The sequence below is a fragment of the Gorilla gorilla genome, chromosome 16 (assembly GCF_029281585.2).
Source record: "Gorilla gorilla gorilla isolate KB3781 chromosome 16, NHGRI_mGorGor1-v2.1_pri, whole genome shotgun sequence".
Lineage (NCBI taxonomy): Eukaryota > Metazoa > Chordata > Mammalia > Primates > Hominidae > Gorilla > Gorilla gorilla.
The window spans coordinates 40,456,859-40,472,840 of record NC_073240.2 but is presented as its reverse complement, the minus strand read 5'-3'; the positions used below and the strand labels follow the sequence as shown (position 1 = coordinate 40,472,840).

The 15,982-nt window shown below is 34.9% G+C and overlaps 1 protein-coding gene across 4 annotated transcripts in view; it reads left to right on the top strand.

Moving 5' to 3' along the window:
• FSIP1 (fibrous sheath interacting protein 1) overlaps window positions 1-15,982 on the top strand; it is a 192,472-nt gene that overhangs the window by 19,505 nt on the left and 156,985 nt on the right. The gene's annotated exons all lie outside the window — the stretch shown is intronic.

The following is a 15,982-nucleotide window of genomic DNA, read 5'->3' as shown; positions in this document are numbered from 1 at the left end:
GTTTGTGTGTATATTTGTGAATCTTCCTTTTTGAAAACAGAAATATTATGGAGTCATGTAACCTTTAACCCATTTATATGATGGTGAAAATTTTAGGGATTAGAAACATTTTGTATTTTTGTATATTCTAGTTGAAACATCAAAAAATACTAGTCTGGCCTATATTAAATTCATAGATCATTTACTTTTTGCATCTTCTGTTTTGTTACGGAGGTAACACATGTATAATCTATATAAGAAAATATTGGTTAAACAAAAAAAATTACTATCAGCTAAATTCTCAACTTGTAGAGATAACCACTATTAATATTTTAGTTTACTCTTTATCTTTTGAGATGTGTTTAATGCAAATATCCATGTATATATTTTGAGAATAAAAATATGATCAAATTATATATGTATATGGTATTTTGTAACCTTTTCCCCACTAATTTGTATTTCACGAGCACCTTTACCTGTCAATAATAGACGTGTGTGGTAGTTTGTTTCCAAACGGCTGCCATTAGTTCCTTCCCTTTATTTGTGTTCATTCTCCTCCTCATTTAGAGATGGAGTCCATGTTTCCCTCCCATTTCAGTCTTGGCTATCCTGGAACAACTTTGATTGATATATTACAGCAAAAATGATACTATGCCATTTCCAGGCCTTGTCTTTAAGAAAACAGGCCGTTTCTGCTTCCCTTAGAATGCTCACTCAGAGGAAAGCCAGCCATTATGTAAGAGGTCAGGTTACCCAAGGCTGCCATGCTGTGAGAAACCCAAGCAAGCCATATGAAGGGGCTATGCAGAGAGAAGATGATGGTGGCCAGTTCCTGGCTACAGTGATTTTGGTAATGTCTCTCTCAAATTCATGTCCACTTGCAACATTGGAATGTGTCTTTATTTGGAAACAGGGTCTTTGCAGAGACTTAGTTAAGATGAAGTCTTATTGGATTAGGGTGGGCCTTTAAAAAAGAGGAGAGGACACAAAGAGACATAGAGCCACAGGGAAGAAGGCTGTGTGAAGACAGAGGGATGTAGCTACAAGCCAAGGAATGCAAGGATTGCTGTAAGCCAAAAGAAGCTAGGAAGACCCAAGGAATCATTCGGAAGGAATGCTCTGCTGACACCTTGATTTCAGATATCTCTTGATTTCAGATATCTTCTAGAACTGTAGAGAATAAATTTCCGTTGTTTTCAGCCACCCAGCCTGTGATAAATTGTTATAGCAGCCCTAGGAAACCGATACACTGACTGTTCAACAGTTTCAATGCAGACACTGAATAAAAGAGCAAGCTTGGACATTTCAGCTCCACCAAACACAATGCAGAGAATAACCAAGGCTAGACATACGGCCCCCTGACCTGCTCCAGGCATCTCCAGCCAAAGGGAGCTACCCAGCCATCTGAGGCCCCATTCATAGTGGAGCAGAGATAAATTGTTCCTGCTGTGTCCCTCAAATTCCTGGCCCACAGAAGCATGAGCATAATAAAGTGTTCACTGTTTTATGCCATTAACTTAAACATTTTTATTGTAAATTGACAATTTATATTTATGGGGTACAAAGTGATATTATGATTTATGAATACAATATAGAATAATTAAATCAAGTTAATTCGCCTATCCATCACCTCAAATACTTAACATCTTTTATGGTGAGACCATTTGAAATTTAGCCTCTTAGCAATTTTGAAATGTACAATACATCCTTATTGATGATATTCACCACACCGTGCAATAGATCTCAAAGAAAAACTCTTATTCTTCCTAACTGAGACTTTGTACCCTTTGGCCATTATTTTCTCATTTTCCCATCCTCCAGCTTCTGGTAACCACCATTCCACTCTGCTTCTATGAGTACAATTGTTTTGGATTCCACATATAAATGGGAACATGTAGTATTTGTCTTTTTGTGTCTGGTTTATTTTGCTTGGCATAATGTCCTCTAATTCTATTCGTGTTGTTGCAAATGATAGAATTTCCTTCTTTTTAAAGACTGAAAAGTACTCCATGGTGTCTATACACCACATTTTCTTTATCCATTCATCTGTTGGTGGATACTTAGGTTATTCCATAACTTGGCTATTGTGAGTAGTGCTGCAGTGAGCGTGGGAGAGCAGACATCTCGTTGACAAACGAATTCCAAAGCTTTTGGGTAAATGCCCAGAGGTGGGATTTCTGGATCATATGGTAATTCTATTTTTAGTTTTTTGAGGATCCTCCATACACTTTTCCATAATGGCTGTAGTAATTTACATTCCCACCAACAGAATGCAAGGATTTCCTTTAATCCACATCCTCACCAACAATTTAACTTTTGTGTTTTTGGTGAGAGCCATTCTGACAGGAGTGAGATGATAGTTCATTGTGGTTAATTTGTATTTCCTGAATGATTAGTGAGGTTGAACATTTTCTGCATATTTGTTGTATGCCATTAAGTTTTATCTTTTACTTTTTATTTTGAAATAATTTTAAATTTATGGAAAATTTGCATAAGTAGTACAGAATTCCATATACCCTTCCCCCCTGCTTCTCCTAATCTTACATAACCATAGTGATCAAAACTCAGAAATCAACATTGGTATGATACCATTAATTAAAGTATAGACTTTCTTAAAAATTTACCAGGTTTCCCACTAATGTCCTTTTTATTTACTAGTATCCAATCCAAGATCCCATGTTACATTTCGTTGTCATGTCTCCTTAATCTCCTCCAATCTGTGATAGTTCCTCAGTCTTTCCTTGTCTGTCGTGATGTTGATCCTTTGGGAGAGTATTGGTCAGCTATTTTGTAAAATGTCCTTCAGTTTTGGTTTATGTGATGTTTTCTCATGATTAGATGAAAGTTATGAATTTTGGCAAGCATACTCTGGAAGTTATGTGCCCTTCTCAGTCAATCACACTTGGTATACCTAATGCTGTTATATATTATTATTGGTAATGTTTCACCTTGATCACTTTGTTAAGATGGTGTCTGCTGGTTTTCTCCACTGTAAAATTACTATTTTTTTCTTTTACAATTAATACATATCTTGGAGGAGATGCTTTAAGACTATGCAAATATCCTGTTTCTTCTCCAGCTTTCACCTACTAATTTCAGCATCAATCAGTAGATCTTGCTTGCAATAATTTTTACCATATACCACTAGATTTGGGTGATTTTTTAATCCAACAATAGAAAACTGGAACAATGTGCATCAGCATTATTTTTAATGATTATATATTAATTCATTAGATGGATGTGCTATCATTTGTTTAACTAATACCCTTCTATTGAATATTTAGATTATTCCCTTAGTTTTTCAGTTTTTTAAATTACACATGTTGCAGTGACATCCTTAGTCAATTATTGCAATGATTACCTTCTGTGGTAGGCTGAAAAAAATCCACCCCAATTCCCCAAGAGATACCTATGTCAAATCCCTAGAGCCTGTCAATGTTACCTTATTTGGAAAAAGGGTCTTTGCAGATGTGATTAAGTCCTGGAATATTGAGATGGGCCCTAAATTCCATCATAGGTAGCCTTATCAGAAAGAGATGGAGGGAGAAGAGGTAGATAAGGAAGAGGAAAAGGTGCTGCAAAGATGGAGGCAGAGATCGGAGTGATGCAGCCTCAAGCCTGCTGGCAACCATCAGAAGCTGGAAGAGGGAGGAACAGAAATTCCTCTAGAACCTCTGGAGGGAACGTGGCCCTGCTGACACCTTGATTCTGGATTTCTGGCCTCCGGAACTGTGAGATAATAACTTCTGTTGTTTGAAGCCACCAAGTTTGTGGTAATTTGTTAGGGCCGCTATAGAAAATGGGTGTACTTTCAAATACATTCCTAGAAGAGAAATACTTAGTCCAGGGTTGGACTTTCACAAGATTTTTATTCACATTGACTTATTGAAATCAATTTAGACTCTTACCCACATTGTATCTGAATATTGTTTTTCTGTGCCAACAATGGATTTTGTAGTTATTTTTAAGCTTTGTTTATTTAAAGTGGAATCACAATAATTTGTATTTCTCTGATTATCAGGGAGGTTATAGATTTATTCTTTGGTTTAGCCAAGTTGTGAGTTACCTACTCATGTCTTAGTCTCTTTTATAAAGTGAGGTATTCTTTATTGATTTGAAAGACTTTTTTAATATTAAGGATATTAATTATTTGTCACAAACACCATAAGCATTTTTCTAACTTTTTTTTTAATTTTGTGACATTTCTTGCTCTAGTTAGTCATTTCTTTTATGTTATCATTCATTGGTACTCTGCTTTAAAAGGCCTTTTATGTCTCAAGATTGTATAAAAAATATATATTTTCCTTTCATCAGTTATAATTTAATGAAAAAATTTAAATATTAAATTTGAGATTTATTTTGGTATTAGATATGAGGTAGAGAGTTGATTTCGTTTTTTTCCTCCAATTTGCTAACCAGCTATTCCAAGACCCTTTATTGGATAATCCGTCATTTCCCCACTTATTTGAAATGCTAGCTTTATCATGTAGGAACTGGGTTTATTTTCAGATTTTTCTATTTTATTCCATTAAAATTTCTGTCTGTGCTGATGTTAATACCACTCTATTTTGATTATTGTGTCTTTGTAATATATTTTATTGGGGCAGTATTTTGAAATAACATGGTTTTCTCAAACCTATTTTTTTTCTGAGTTTAGCAATGACTACATTATTTTTTAAAAAAGAGATTGCAAAAGCACCTCTAAAGCTATAGCTTATGAACTGCTTTTTTATTTATTTAAATGTCTAAAGACCAGTATATGAACGTAGTCTGCTTGGAAAAGTACAACTTACTAATATATTTCATTCAATGTTTATCAGTAATTCTATACCTTCATAGAAATGAGACTATACCCCTTACTCCCCCCCCCAAAAAAAAATCCATGGACAGTGTCAGGAATGAGATTCTGGATGTTATAGTATCTCAATGTCTATAGTTTGGAAACCAGGAGTCAAATACTGATTTTTCTAGTGGATAGGGCTTTTCTGAAAGACCACACCTGCTTGTGGTTGACTCTGGAGCAAGCAATGTAAGACAGGCCACTCTGTAAGTGGATCTATGGTGGCCTTTTAACATTAACCTTTTTGGTCACAGAGTTCACTACCCAGTGAACTTTTGGTCCTGAAAGGCAAGGCATTTGTTTTCAGTTGCCCTTTTTTCAAAACCAAATCAAAACTGTCAAATATGTTTAATTCTTAAAGCTCCTGGCACGTATATTTGGCTTAAATCTATGCTCACATTGTATTTCTGGAGTTATGTGACTGCTGTAGGCCCTGTAGACACTTCCCATAATGTTAGATTAGTCCTGATGTTCTAACATGGAAATTAAGTGGACTTAATGTTATGAAAGCTGGAGCTGCAAGGGGCTTGAAAGCTATGTTCAGAGAGAATCATTGTTTTAAACATGATGACATTATTAAAGCTTCAATTTTTAGATTCAGACTTCTTAGTTATTATGTATTGGCAGTGTGTGCAAAGCAGGTAAGACGCAAAAGTAGGGTCAACGTAAAAGGAAAAGGGAATACAAGATACTGTTAGGTGAACCAGATGTCTGTTGCACTTCACTCTTGCTACTGACTGTCTTAATTAGTTCACACTTGACCAGTTCACCAAAATGAAGAGGTAACATTATTGTATTACTGGCTTCTTCAGATTTAATTAGAATCTTTTTTTGATGATTGTTCTTTTACAGAAAAGCCAAATTCCTTAATGAAATTTCCTGCTTGCTGTTTACTTCATAGACATATGTTTTGGAGTCATTTATTGCCACACATATCTGTTTTTTTTTAATTCTTCAAAACAAAAAAGTAGTTAGCATTTACTTTAGGCTGCATTATTAACCTAATTATATTAATTTGTTTTTTGGACTACGTAACTATTACCTTATTCTAAAAGAGGAAACTTTTGGAATAATCAGCTTAAACTTGGTATTATTAGCAGAATATTTTCATTGCAAGTATGAAAGAAATAATTAGAAACACAACAGTCCAGTTTGACCTCATGCCACAGATTTTTTGAAAGTCTCATATTCCTGCTATTTCAACATAAGCACTATCATAAGGTGGTACGAATCTACTTTCATCTGTTCTACAATGAAATGAATTTCCCATTACTCATTAGATCTCAGCTACTGTTTTAATTAGAAATGTATAAAAATTTAAAAATTATTTTAATCAATCATATATAGCCATACATTTCTAAATAAGATATTTTTATAAGTATTGTTAGGAAAACAGGAAAATTTTGCCTTTTTTTCCTGTATAATTTTTTGTTGCCAGCACAGTTTCAGGCACTTGTAAATTGTCCAGTAGGTGGCAGCATCTAGTTACAATAAGTACTTTAAAAAGCCTTAAAGCATTTTAAAAAATTTTAAAGCTCCTGGCATACATTTTTGGCTTAAACCTATAGAGTTCACATTGTATTTCTGGAGTCACATGACTGCTGTACACCCTGCAGACACTTCTTGTAATGTTAGATTAGTCCTGATGTTCTAACATGGAAATTAAGTGGACTTAATGATGTGAAAGCTGGAGCTGCAAGGGACTTGAAAGCTATATTCAGAGAGAATCATTTTAAGCATGATCACATTATTAAAGCCAGACCTATTTCAGCATACCTATCAATATACCCAAACCTACTTTCTTTCTTTTCATTTTTTGTCTTTAAACAAAGGGAGAAATTCTTAGGATGGATATTTTTCTTTTCTAGTCAGTTTTTCTTATCCTCTTATTTAAGAGTTAGCTTCAGGTTGGGTGGGTGGTTCATGCATGTAATCCCAGCGCTTTGGGAAGTGGAGTCAGGAGGATTGCCTGAAGCCAGGAGTTCGAGACCAGCCTGGGCTACTTAGCAAGACCTTGTCTATACAAAATATTTAAAAATTAGCCAAGCATCAGGAGGCTGAGGTGGGAGGATTGCTTGAGTCCAGGAGTTTGAGACTGCAGTCATGCCATTGCTCTGCAGCATTTGTGACTGCGTGAAACCCTATCTCCAAAACACAAACAAACAAACAAAAAATTAACCTTAAGGACTTTGGGCTGATGGCTGAATGGCAATTTCCAACCTGTTTTCAGCTTCCAAAACACAGAACCCATCCCAGTTGGCTTATAACATCACAACTAAGCAACAGCAAATAAATGAAGAAAATAACTGTGATTGGATAGTGCATTTACTTTTATTTATAGGTGCTAAACACAAAAGGCGCCTTGACTCAAGAGAAAGTTGAAAACAACATTAAATTGATTTATATCACATTTGAACCTTATAATCCAGACATATTAACCTCAAGTTTACTGGGATTTTGGAGTAAACAATATTGTACTTGCTAGAGATCTCTGAAGTATTTTAAAAGTCTGTCCCATCCCATTACTGAGGGGTCACTTTTGGGTTTTTTTAGAGGCATGTTGCAAAAATCAAAACTCTTTACATTGCCAGGAGTTTTCCCTTAGTTTCTATCATTTATCTAATGAATACAGGTAGAATTCAATATTCTTTGAGACAAATACATCTAGTGACAGGGTTGCTTTTTGATAGAGGTTATTCTTTTTGTCGTTGTCACGTTTCTCTCTTGTGTTTCTAGCTCCAAATATAGAAATGCATATAAACACAAAACATCAACATCATAACCAATTAGGCTTTTTCAAATTTGAGAGTACTTTTTTCTAGGTGCCTTTTCTGTGAGACTCAGATATATGATACTTCTGCTCTTGGATGCTTGGGTTAAATACTCAAAGAAAATCTGGTAGTCTCTTTCTACTCTGATATGCAGAGGATAGAGAGAGGAAATCACATAACTGTGCTGACTGACACAGGCAAGGATTTTGGTTTTTAATTTCTGTTGGAGTCTCAGCATTGTTTAGCAATCTCTTGCATTCTCCAAAATGGTGATTCCAAACTATTACTATGTGCTTCATCTCCCGTCTTCTGCAAGAACTTTACTGTCTTGGTTGGTCTTCCTTTCCAGAGAAAATGAGTCTACAGGGTAGGAATTCCTTTTACATTCATTCTTTCTGTTTCTAAGCTTCATCCTGGCTGTGTTCATTCATCCTCTGCCTCTTGCCTCTAACTTTAGATGGAGGGAAGGTACTCTTATTCTCTGAGGCCAAAATCAGTAACATCCCATCCCTTTCACTGTGTTCCTGGCTGTTGGTTTGTTCGTCATTCCATTTTTTCATCTAGAGCTTCAATCTCTCTGACTCTTTCCCTTTAACTTACCATGTTTAACTCTTCTAGTCCTAAAACAGAATCAAAAAGCCATTGAACCAATGAATAACCAACAGAACATACAAATAAGCCTTTTTCCTCATTTTTTTTTTAACCTTACTCTAAAACAGACACCACTCAGTTTCCCTCTTCTCCTTAAAGGTCAGACTTCTTGAAAGAATAGTCCACATCTCTTGGTGCTACCTGGTCAACTTCCATTTACTTCTTAACTTTTCAGTGTCTGTATTTTCTACTGTCACGCTGTGGAAGCTGCTTCATCAGTGGTCCTCCTAAATTCGAAATCTAATGGCATACCTCCAGTTTTGATTGTACTTGACATCACTGTAGAATCTGACACAGTGACCTCTCATAGCATAGTACAATTTTTACTGGATTTGTTATTCCCTGCTGGTTTTCTTCTTTTTTTTTCCTTCTTCCTCCTATTGTTGAAACTTATTCCTTCTTTTATATGTTTTCTCTGCTTTAGTTAATGGTTTCATCACCCACCTAGTCTCCTAAACTAGGAACTGAAGAGCCAGCCTCAGTTCCTCTGTTATTGTTCTTTTACACTTCTTCCTTGAGTTCCCCAAATGAGTATTTGTTCTGCCCTATCTGTATCTGACCTGTTTTTTTTTTTACCCCCATTATTAAATGGTTTGGTCTCAGCATTTCTCTATCAGGTTATTGAAACAGTTTTCAGTCTCACCTCCATGGTGTCATTATTTTCCTGCAAGATCATTGTACTGGTTATCTAGTGCTGTGTAACAAATTACCCCTAAAACATGGCAACCTAAGCCAACAAACATTTATAATCTCACAGTTTCTGTGGGCCAGGAATCTGGGAGTATCTTAGCTGGGTGGTTCCGACTCAAGATCTCTCCTGTCAAATGGTTGCCGGGGCTACAGTCATTTGAAAGCTTTATTGGAGTTGGAGAATCGGCTTCCAAGCTCACTCACATGGTTGTTTGCAGACCTCAGTTTCTTGCTGCCTTTGGGTTGGAGACCTTAATTTCTTACTACACAAACCCCTCCATAGGATGCGTGTATGTCCTCACAACATGGTAGCTGACTTCTAGAGCACTTAGTAAGTGCTCAACAAATTGAGTTATTATTAGTAATCCTGTGATTACTAGACATTACTGCATCAACAGGAACATGGTTTGTGTCTCTTATATTATCGTTTATATGTCGAGGAATTTCTTCAGGTTTCATACATCTGTTAGCTATGCATAGGTCTTATATATCTTTTTATTGTTATTACCCTGATTGGTGTTTAGCCCATCATATTTATAAAGGGTTATTAATGACATAGACGAATGTTAGTGACTTCTTAGATATTTATAATTTGTTTTCTATTTGTACATTTAACTAAATTATCTTATTAATTTTAATTATTTTTACTTGTTTACTTTTTTTAGTTTATGAACACATAACCAGGAAATAATGTTAATTTTTGTGTCCTTTTTAACAATTATTCCTATGCTGAGAACTGTAAGAACTTAGTGTTGAAATTTATTGAATGCATTTCAATATATATTTAAATTATCATAAAGTTTTATTTCATGTCCAACATATTTAATGTTTTAAAATTAATAGATTGAAATACCAAATGAGTCTTTTATTCCTGGGCCAACCCTTCTTGGTTATGGAAGATTATTCTTTTAATTTAGTACCAGATTTAAATGGATGAATTTATTCAGATTTTTTGCATCTATATTTATAAGCAAGGTTAGTTGTGTTTGTGTGTGCACACACAGGTGTGTGAAATGTTTGTTATGGTATAGGGGGTGAAGTTGAGGGTGGAGAGTTGATGTATGTGTGTTTGCTTTGTCAGGCTGTGTGAACTTCATAAAATGAATGGGGGTGGCTGCTCACTTATTTCTATGATTTGAAACAGTTTATATAACACAGGGATTATCTGTTCCCTTCAAATTTGAAAGATTTCACTGGAAAAACCATCTGGTTCAAATAATTTCTTGGAGGCAATTCTCTGACTCTTTTCTCAGCTGCCTTCATATTTACTATTCTATTTCAGGTTACTAGCTATTCTGGAGTCAATTTTGGCAATGCATCCATGTCACTAAGATTTTAAAGTATCCACTTCATGAAGATTTAAAAATTTACTAACATACAATCTCAGATAGTATTTTAAATAATAATTCTTTTTCATATTGTTTGTACATCCTCTTTATCTCTAATTTTGTTAATGTTTTCTCAATCTTTTTAATCTGGAAGTTTTTTCTAAACTTTTTATTTGGGCACAGTTTTACATTCATAGAAAAATTATGAATATGGTACAGAGATTTCCCCTATACCCACCCCCAGTTTCCCTTATTATGAATATCTTGCATTTGTATGGTTCGTTTGTTTCAACTAGTGAACCAATATTGATATATTGAGATTTCCTTAACTTTTACTTAATGTCCGTTTTTTGTTCCAGAATCCCATCCAGGATGCCACATTCCATTTAACCCTCATGCCTCCTCAGTCTACTCTTGGCTATGACACTTTCTCAGACTTTTTTTATTTTTAATGACCTTGACAGTTTTGAGGAGTACTGGTCAGGTATTTTGTAGAATGTCCAGGAGGTGGAATTTATCTCATGCTTTTCTCATGATTAGACTGAGAGTATGTGTTTTTGGGAGAAAAACCATGGAGTTACAGGGTCATTTTCATGACATTACATCATATTATTAACATAACATTGCTATTAATGTTAACTCTGTTCACCTGGCTGAGGAAATATTTGTAAGATTTTTCCACTGTAAGTTGCCATATTTCCCCATCCTTTGCCACACTGTACTCTTTGGAAAGAGATTGCTATTTGCAGCCCCTGCTTAAGGAGTGGTGCTGGGAAAACTTGCTAACCATAGGAAGAGAGATAAAACTGGATCTCTAACTTACCATGTACAGAAATCAACTCAAGATGGACTAAGGATTTAAATATACACAAATTCTAGAAGAAAACCTAGGAAATACTCTTCTGGTTATTGGCCTAGGCAAAGATTTTATGACTAAATTCTCAAAAACAATTGCAACGAAAACAAAAATTGACAATGGGAACCTCATTAAACTAAATATACTAATAGTTATTTAGAAAATGATGATGACTTTCTTTTCTTCTCCAGAATTTTGTACAAGTCCTATATTTTAAAAATGAATATTGAGTCTCATAATATTGTGGTCATGGTTTTGATATTTTTAAAAATAAATTTTATTGTGTATATTTAAGGTATACAACATGATATGAGATACATATATCTATAAATATATATGGTAAAATGGTTACTATAGTGAAACAAATTAACATATCAGTCACCTCACATAGTTACCCATTTCCTCTCCCCAACCCCCCATCATGGGAAGAGCAGCTATAATCTCATTTAGCAAAAATCCTGAATGTAATACACTATTACCAATTATAGTCCTTGAGTTGTACATTAGATCTTTAAACTTGTTAGTCCTACATATCTGCTACTTTTTATCCTTTGACCTACATTTCCCCATTTCCTCCCAGTGTTCTCTCCCCAGGTAATCATTGTTTTATTCCCTTTCTCTGTATATTTGACTTTTTTTTTTTTGGATTTCACATATAAGTGAGATCATGATCATGCAGTATTTTTCTTTCTGTGTCTGGCTTATTTCACATAGTATTATGTCCTCCAAGTCTACCCATGTTGTGGCAAAAGGAAGGTTCTCCTTTTTTAAGGCTGAGTAATATTCCTGTGTGTGTGTGTGTGTGTGTGTGTGTGTTTATGTATTACAGTTGCTTTATCCATTCATCTGCCAATGGACACTTGGTTTGTTTCCATATCTTGGCTATTATGAATAATGGAGCAATAAACATGGGAGTGCAGATGTCTTTATGAGGTGGTGATTTCATTTTCTTTGCGTTTATACCCAGAAGAGGAATTGCTGAGTCATATGGTAATTCTTCCTATTTTTAATTTCTTTAGAAACCTTCATATTGGTTTCCATAATGGCTCCACCAGTCTGTATTCCCTCAAACAGTATACAAGGGTTCCCTTTTCTCCACACCCTCACTAATACTTGTTATCTCCTGTGTTTTTGATAATAGCTTTCCTAACAAGGTGTTATCTCACAGTAGGGTTGATTTACATTTCCCTGATGATTAGTGATGTTGAGCACCTTTTCATATTGTTGATCATTTTTATGTTTTCTTTGAAAAAATATCTATTTACTTTGCCCATTTTTAATCAGGCTATGTTTTCTTGCTATTGAGTTGCATGAGTTCTTTATAAATTTTGAATATTAACACCTTATCAGATATATGATTTGCAAATGTTTTTCCCAATCTGTAGGTTTTTTTCTTTTATTGGTTGTTTCCTTTGCTAGGCAGAACCTTCTTAGTTTGTTGTAGTCTCATTTATTTATTTTTGCTTTTGTATTCTGAACTTTTGGTGTGATACCCAAGAAATAATTGCCCAGGGTGATATTGAGGCACTTTCCCTCTATGACTTCTTCTAGGAGTTTTGTAGTTTCAGATTTTATGTTTTGGTCTTTTATTCATTTTGAGTTGATTTTTGTGTATGATGTAAGATAAGAGTCTAATTTCATTCCTTTGGATGTGGAATTCCAGTTTTCCCAGGACCATTTTTTTTTTTTTTTTTTTGAGACAGAGTCTCGCTCTGTCGCCCAGGCTGGAGTGCAGTGGTGCAATCTCGGCTCACTGCAAGCTCCGCCTCCCGGGTTCACGCCATTCTCCTGCCTCAGCCTCCCGAGTAGCTGGGACTACAGGCGCCCGCCACTGCGCCCGGCTAATTTTTTTTTGTATTTTTAGTAGAGATGGGGTTTCACCGTGGTCTCGATCTCCTGACCTCGTGATCCGCCCACCTCGGCCTCCCAAAGTGCTGGGATTACAGGCGTGAGCCACCGCGCCCGGCCAGCACCATTTATTGAAGAGACTACCTTTTCCCCATTGTGTCTTCTTGGGCCCTTGTTAAAACTTAGTTGACTGTATATGTTTGGATTTATTTTTGGGATTTGTATTTTGTTCTGCTGGTCTGTGTGTCTGTTTTTATGCCAGTATTATACTGTTTTGATTACATTAGTAATACTAATTTGATCACCTTTCTGTGTGATGCCTTCAACTTTAGTTTTTCTTTTTCAGAATTGCTTTGGCCATTTGGGGTCTTTTGTGGTTCCATATGAAGTTTAGGACTTCTATTGCTGTGAAAAATATTATTGGGATTTTGATAGGGGTTGCTTTGGGTAGTGTGGACATTATCACAATATTGAATCCTTTGATCCATGAGCATGGAGTATCCTTCCATTTATTTGTGTCCTCTTGAATCTCTTTCACCAATGTTTTATAGTTTTTAGTGTCCAGGTCTTTTACCTCCTTGGTTTAATTTATTCCTAAGTACTTTATTTGATTTTTTTGATGCTATCATAAATGAGATTGTTTTCTTGATTTTTTTAGGCTAGGTTGTTTGTGTATAGAAATGCCACAGATTTTTATATGTTGATTTTGTATTCTACAACTTTTCTGAATTTATTTATTACTTCTAATAGGTTTTTTTTGGTGGGATCTGTGAGGTTTTCTACATACAAAATCATGTCATCTGCAAGTAGAAATAATTTTACTTCTTCCTTTCTGATTTGGATGCCTATTATTTCTTTTCATTGTCAGATTGCTCTTGCTGGTCCTTCCAGTACTGTGTTGAATAGAAATGGTGAGAGTGGGCATCCCTACCTTGTACTAGATCTTAGAGGAAAAGCTTTCTGTTTTTCCCCCTTGGTTATGATGTTAACTGTGAACTTTTTATAAATGGCCTTCAGGAAATTTTCTTCTATACCTAAACTCCTGAGAGTTTTTATCAAGAAAGGATGTTGAACTTTGTCAAATGCTTTTTCTGCATCAATTGAAATGATCATGTGGTTTTTGTCTTTCAATCTGTTAATGTTATTTATATATCACATTGATTGATTTACATAAGTTAAACCACCCTTACCTGCCAGGGATAAATCCCACTTGATCATGATGTGTAGTCTTTTTGATATATTGTTGAATTTGGTTTGGTAATATTTTATTAAGGATTTTTACATCAGTGTTCATCAGAGATTCCTGGTGTGTAATTTTCTTTTTTGTGTTGGGTCTTTGTGTGGCTCAGGTATCAAGGTGATACTGGCTTCATAAAATATGTTAGAAAGTATCCCCTCTAGCCCGTTTTGTTTTTTTTTGGAAGCATATAAGAAGTATTGGTATTAATTCTTCTTTGAGAGTTTGGTGGAATTCAGCCATGAAACCATCTGGTCCTGGGGTTTTCTTTGCAGGGAGGTTTTTAATTACTACTTCAATCTCTGTGTTTATTGTAGATCTGTTCAGGCTTTCTGTTTCTTCCTGATTTAATAGTGGTAGTTTATATTTTTCTAGGAATTTATCCATTTCCTCTAGGTTATCAAATTTTTTGACACATAATTATTCATAATAGTCCCTTTTGATACTTTTTATTTCTTAGGTATCTGTTGTAATTTCTTTGTTTTCATTTCTGATTCTAGATATTTGAGTCTTCTGTTTTTTTCTTAGTCTAACTTTTGTTGATTTTGATTTTTCAAAAAAACAACTCTTAGCTTTATTGATTTCTCCTTCCCTGTGGCTTTTCTATCCTCTATTTGATTTATTTCTGTTCTGATCTTTATTATTTTCTTCCTTCTGCTAACTGGGTTTAGTTTGTTATTTTTGCAGTTCCTTGAAGCATAATGTCAGGCTACTTATTTGAGATCTTTCTTCTTTTATAATGTAGGCATTTATTGCTATAAACTTCCCTCTTAGAACTGTTTTTGATATTTTGAATTTGTTGAAATTTTCTTTATAGCTTATTAGAGAGGTTCTCAATTGTAGGAGACATTTGGATGTGTGCATTTTTGGTTGTCATAAGGATGTGCTACAGGGGAGAATGAGGGAACTACTGGAATTTATGCCACTATGCCAGGGGCCAAGTTTGCTAAAGGTCAGGAATTGCATAAGGAAGCTCCACACAGAGAATTGTTTTGCCTGTAATATGATTAATACCCCCAGGGAAAATTCACCTAATATATGATTAACTTTTATAAGTATTCCACGGATACTTGAAAAGAAGGACTATTTCTCTCTGTGGAGAACAAACTTTGAAATGTGCAAAATGTCCTTATTACTTGTCTACTTGATTTGCATTTATCTTAGAGAGTTCTGTTAAGGTCTTTCAATATAATTGTGCTTTTATTAGTTTCTGAAAACTGATTGGAATCCTTCAATATAGTAGAAAATGCATAGTATTTGTGAAACCAAAAAAGAAGACCCGGAAGAAAGAGTATATTAACATGAAATGACAAGAGGATGATTTAAAACAGAAGCTGATTAAGATGAGAAAGGATTACAAGGAAAAATAGGAAAAATGCACTTATCGGAGTAATGAGCATAATTAAGACTGCAGGAGAATCAAGGCAGTGAAGGATGCTCCACAGCATGAAGGGATAAATAGATGAGGAAATGATGAAGTAAATGATAAGTGTGGAGATAGGGAATAGGAATTCCAGTTAAAAATTATAGAAATTTCTGAGAAAGTAAACTAGTATAACTATTACAGAAACAATGATCACAGGAAATTTTTCTGATTTAAAAAATATTATATATGCACTATTAATGATAAAAGGCCAATACCCATATATACACAGGCAAGATTCTGAACCATGGGAAGGCCCTAACAAATCTTACAAGCATCCAGGCCCAAATTAGAATAATCTTATTTTACCTATAAAAATGGAAGCTGAATTCAGATATCTTTCTTGCAATAAAGGAAAA